The following is a 6,334-nucleotide window of genomic DNA, read 5'->3' as shown; positions in this document are numbered from 1 at the left end:
CTTAGTATCTCTAATTTTCTTAAAGAGATCTCTAGTCTTTCCCATTCTGTTCTTTTCCTCTATTTCTTTGCACTGATCATTGAGGAAGGCTTTCTTATCTCTCCTTGCTATTCTTTGGAACTCTGCATTCAGATGCTTATATCTTTCCTTTTCTCCTTTGCTTTTCACTTCTCTTCTTTTCACAGCTATTTGTAGGGCCTCCTCAGATAGCCATTTTGCTTTTTTGCATTTCCTTTCCTTGGGGATGGTCTTGATCTCTGTCTCCTGTACAATGTCATGAACCTCCGTCCATAGTTCATCAGGCACCTTATCTATCAGATCTAGTCCCTTAAATCTATTTCTCACTTCCACTGTATAATCATAAGGAATTTGATTTAGGTCATGCCTGAATGGTCTAGTGGTTTTCCCTACTTTCTTCAATTTAAGTCTGAATTTGGCAATAAGGAGTTCATGATCTGAGCCACAATCAGCTCTTGGTCTTATTTTTGCTGGCTGTATAGAGCTTCTCTATCTTTGGCTGCAGAGAATATAATCAATCTGATTTCAGTGTTGACCATCTGGTGATGTCCATGTGTAGACTCTTCCCTTGTGTTGTTGGAAGAGGGTGTTTGCTATGACGTTCTCTTTGGCAAAATTCTATTAGCCTTTGCCCTGCTTCATTCCGTATTCCAAGGCCAAATTTGACTGTTACCCCAGGTGTTTCCTACTTTTGCATTCCAGTCCCCTATAAAGAAAAGGGCATCTTTTGGGGGTGTTAGTTTTAAAAGGTCTTGTAGGTCTTCATAGAACTGTTCAACTTCAGCTTCTTCAGTGTTATTCGTTGGGGCATAGGCTTGGATTACTGTGATATTGAATGGTTTGCCTTGGAAACAAACAGAGATCATTCTGTCATTTTTGAGATTGCATTCAAGTACTGCATTTCAGACTCTTTTGTTGACTATGATGGCTACTCCATTTCTTCTAAGGGATTCCTGCCCACAGTAGTAGATATAATGGTCATCTGAGTTAAATTCACCCATTCCAGTCCATTTTAGTTCACTGATTCCTAGAATATCGACGTTCACTCTTGCCATCTCCTGTTTGACTACTTCCAATTTGCCTTGATTCATTCCAGGTTCCTATGCAATATTGCTCTTTATAGCATCGGACCTTGCTTCTATCACCAGTCATATCGGCAACTGGGTATTGTTTTTGCTTTGGCTCAATCCCTTCGTTCTTTCTGGAGTTCTCTCTCCACTGATCTCCAGTAGCATATTGGGCACTTACCAGCCTGGGGAGTTCCTCTGTCAGTATCCTATCATTTTGCCTGTTCATACTGCTCATGGGGTTCTCAAGGCAAGAATACTGAAGTGGTTTGACATTCCCTTCTCCAGTGGACCACATTCTGTCAGACCTCTGCACCATGACCCACCCGTCTTGGGTGGCCCCAAACGGCATGGCTTAGTTTCATTGAGTTAGACAAGGGTGTGGTCCATGTGATCAGATTGGCTGTTTCTGTGATTATGGTTGCAGTGTGTCTGCCCTCTGATGCCCTCTCACAACACCTACTGTCTTAGTTGGGTTTCTCTTACCTTGGACGTGGGGTATCTGTTCACAGCTGCTCCAGCAAAGTGCAGCTGTTGCTCCTTACCTTGGATGAGGGGTATCTCCTCATGGCCACTCCTCCTGACCTTGAACGTGGAGTAGCTCCTCTCGACCCTCCCACGCAGCCGCCGCTCCTTGGACGTGACGTTGCACTTCTCAGCCGCTGCCCCTGACCTCGGGAATGGTGTAGCTCCTCTCGGCCACTGCCCCTGACCTCGAGGTCAGGGGCAACAGCCCAGACAAGCACTCACCCCATACCCTTGTCCAAATAGAATTACACCTTCCTCCCACTCTTCAATTACCAGTAGGTGACTTCTGACACTGTCTCCCCAAGAAGTCACTACCCAAACACTGGCTCACAGCTCATCCTCTTGCCTAGGAGGCCCAAGTTCTAGTACCATCATGCACCACCCCAGTGGCCTCAGATACTGTCCCCAGTTTTAACCACAAGGTCCTATCTTCAGCCAGGGTAGACAGAAACTTTAAGGCCACTCTCAATTTCTCTGCCTGCAGCCTTGAACACTTCCTGGCCAAAATGACACATTCAAGAAGTTCTGCAACTGCCCTATCCTAGTAGAGGGCTCATCAGAAGTCACCTTCCCAGGGCTCTAACCTTGCATCCCAGGTCTCACCTCTGCAACCAGGCATCAGTTCAGTTCAGTTCAGTCACTCAGTCATGTCTGACTCTTTGCGACCCCATGAATCACAGCACGCCAGGCCTCCCTGTCCATCACCAACTCCTGGAGTTCACTCAGACTCACGTCCATTGAGTCAGTGATGCCATCCAGCCATCTCATCCTCTGTTGTCCCCTTCTCCTCCTGCCCCCAATCTGTCCCAGCATCAGAGTCTTTTCCAATGAGTCAACTCTTCTCATCAGGTGGCCAAAGTACTGGAGTTTCAACTTTAGCATCATTCCTTCCAAAGAAATCCCAGGGCGTCAGGCCACACCAAATTCCTCCATCAGGCTCCTCTCCCCACTTCCCAGGAGTTACTCGGTCCCTTGGAGAGCAGATGCCCAGCCAGTTAAGCTTTCATATCATGTGGTAGGCTGAACAATGTATGCCCAAAGATGGCCACAGCCTAATCCTGGAAACCTACAAAGGAAAAGGGACTTTCGTGATGTGAATAAGTTAAGAATATTGAGATGGGGAGATTATCTTGGATTCCCTAAGTGGGCCTGACATGATCATAATAGTCCTTTTCTCGAGAGAGGCAGGAGAGCAGAGGGCTTAGTGGGAGATGTGACAAGAAAGGCAAGAAGTTGAAGAGACACAAGAGGGACCACAAACCAAGGAATGCAAGCAGCCTCTCGAAGCTGCAAAAGGCAAGGAAATGAATTCTCCTCTGAAGTCTCAAAGAAGGAATGGAGCCATACCAGCACACTGATTTTAGACTTCTGAGCTCCATAACTATAAGAAAATTAACATGTGCTGTTTTCTAATATTTATTTGTTTAGCCAGGTCTTAGTCGTGACGTGAGATCTTAGCTACAGCATGTGAACTCTTAGTTGCAGCATATGGGATCTAGTTCCCTGACCCAGGATCGAACCTGCACCCCTTGCATTGGCAACTAGAGAAAGCCCAAGTGTAGCAGTGAAGACCGAGCACAGCCAAAGAGGAAAAAAAAAAAAAAAGGTAACAAAGTGAGAAAATGGAACTAACCTACAGAGTTGATGGTGTCACTGAGCCAGTGATTTAACCAGTCCTGGAGCCACCTACATCTACTGTAATTGATGAAGATAAGAATTTAAATTTAAGTCCTCCTTACCCTCCTGATTCTTTAAGCCATCATAAGCTGGTTTTTCTGTGATTTTCAGCCAAAGACATCTTTGATATATTTTTACAGCTTTTTTGAAATCTAACAATTAGTTGTTCATATTTAGAGTGCAAAATTTGATCAGTTTTGACAAATGCATACACCCATGAAACCATCACTAAAATCAAGATGATAAGCGTATTTATTGCCACCAAAGTTTCCTACATGCCCCTTTTTCTGTGGACACGACTTCTATTTCTCTTGAGCAAATATTGGGTTGACCAAGAAGTTTGTATTGGTTTTTCCATAACATCTTACAGAAAAACCAGAGTGAACTTTTTGACCAACCCCATATTAAGGAGTTGAATGGCCGAGTAGAATGTAAGATGCATGCTTAACTTTTTAGGATATAGCCAGTTTTCCAAAGTGGTTCACTTTCCCACCAGGTATGTGAGAGTTCCAGTTGCTCCACATCTTTGCCGACTCTTGATATGATTGACATTTTGAATTTTAACCATTGGAGGGAAGGTGTAGTGGTTATCTTACTGTAGTCTTAATTTGCATTTCCCTAGTGAATAATAATATTAAGAAATCTTTATGTGCTTATTTCCATTGAAATCTCTTCTTTAGTATATGTTCAAAACTGATTGAGTTGGAAGCTTTTTTTTTTTAATGTATTCTAGAAACAAGAATCCACTCCTTTTAAATTTTTCAAAGCTGTTTTGGCTAGTTTAGATACTTTGCATTTCCACATAAATTTTTAAATCTTTTGCCAGATATGTGTTTTGCAAATATTTTCTCAAAGTTTATAGTTTATCTCTTCATTTTTATAACAGTGATTTTTGAATAGCAAAAATTTTTTAATTTTGATAAAGTCCAATTTTTAAATGATTTTTTCTTGTATAGTACATGCTTTTTGTCTTATTTTTTTAATCTTTGCTAAACCCCATGACACTAACATTTTCTCTTGTTTTCTTATTGAAGTTTTATAATTTCAACTCATATTGAGATTAATGATCCATTCTGAGTTAGCTTTGTAAAGAGAATTGTGGTTTATTATTTTTTGCATATGGTAACCTATTATTCCAGCACTATTTTTTGAAAAATAAATTTTTTCCTCATTGAATTATCTAGATAACTTGGTCAAAGATCAACTGGTTATATAAGTGGCTCTATTTTGGTCTCTCTGTTCTATACTATTGCTCTGCTATGTGTCTTTACATGAATGTTACACTCAGATGGTAAAGAGCCTGCCTACAAAGCAGGAGACCTGGCTTCAGTTCTGAGGTCAGGAAGATCCTCTGCAGAAGGGAATGGCAACTCACTCCAGTGTTCTTGCCTGGTGAATTCCATGGACAGAGTAGCCTGGCAGGCTACAGTCCATGGGGTCACAAGAGTCAGACACGACTAAACTACTAACACTTTCACTTTCACCACATTATCTTAATAACTATAACTTTATAACTAGTTTTCAACTCAGTGTATATCTCTTAATTTTAACTTTTTCAAAGTTGTTTTGGCTACTCCAGATATTATGCATTTCCATATAAATTTTAAGATCAACTTGTAAATTTCTATCCAGAAAACTACTAAAAATTTTTATTTATATTACATTGGATCTGTAGATCATTTGAGGAAAATTGCCATCTTAATATTTTTATGGGTTACAACATTTACTGCTGAATTGTTATTATATGGCTTATTTATTCAGTATCTTTTCTATTTATTTTTTATTTATTTTTAATTGAAGGATAATTGCTCTACAATGTTGTATTGGTTTCTGCTGTACGACAATGTGAATCAGTCATAAGTTTACGTATACACTTGCCTCTTGAGCTTCCCTCCCACCTCACCCCTATCTTCACAGTCTTGAGTGTTCCAATCCGTGATATAGTTCTCCATTTTTTAAGATCTTCTTCAATTTCTTTAAACAATGTTTTTCACTTTTAAATGTTATAGATCTTGCACATATTTTATCAATTTTATACCTAAACATTTCATACTTTATGGAATTATTTTTTAACTTTCTACTTTACATTGGAGCATAATCCACTAACAATGTTGTGATGGTGTCAGATGGATAGGAAAAGGACTCAGGCACACGAATACATGTATCCATTCTTCTCCAAACTCCCCTCCCATTCAGGCTGCCACATTACACTGAGCACAGTTCCCTGTTGCAATTATTACTGATATTTCATTTCAACTGCAATTGTTTGTTGCCATTATACAGAATTATTACACTGCTTATAATCTTCAGTACAATGTTGAATAAAAGTGGTGAGAGTAAATATTCTTGCTTCTTGCTTCCTTCCTGAATTTAGGAGGAAAGCATTTAGTCTTTCAAAATTAAATATGATATTGGCTACAGTTTTCCCATAGATGTCCTTCATCAATTTGAAGAAATTCCCTTTTATTCCAGGTTTGCTGAGAAGTTGTATTAATGTCATGGATGTTGTTGTGTCAAAAGACCTTTCTGTGTCTATTGAGATGATCATATATTTTTTGTTTTTTTAGTCTACTAACATGATGAATTATATTAATTGACTTTTTAAATGTTAAATCAGTTTTGCATTCTTGGGATAAACCCTACTTCGTCAAGATACATTATCCTGCTTATATATTGCTGACAAATTTGAGAAAACTATAGTAAGAATTTTGCATTTATCGTAAGGGATATCGGTCTCTAGTTTTCTTTTGTTATTTTATTCATTTTATTTTTTCGGTTGTGCTGGGTCTCCATTGCTGCATGCGGGCTTTCTCTAGTTGCAGCCAGTGGGGGCTACTCTTCATTGTGGTACGTAGGCGTCTCACTGCAGTGGCTTCCCTTGTTTCAGAGCACAGCCTCCAACGCTCAGTAGTTGTGGCATAAGGGCGCAATTGCTCTGAGGCACATAGAATCATCCTGGACCACAGATCAAACCTTTGTCCCCTGAATTGGCAGGCAGACTCCCACCCACTGTACCACCAGGGAAGTCCCCAGTTTTCTTTTAT

Source organism: Ovis aries, chromosome 21 (genome assembly GCF_016772045.2).
Source record: "Ovis aries strain OAR_USU_Benz2616 breed Rambouillet chromosome 21, ARS-UI_Ramb_v3.0, whole genome shotgun sequence".
Taxonomy (NCBI): domain Eukaryota; kingdom Metazoa; phylum Chordata; class Mammalia; order Artiodactyla; family Bovidae; genus Ovis; species Ovis aries.
The sequence above is the reverse complement of the archived record's forward strand: the minus strand, read 5'-3'. Positions refer to the sequence as shown.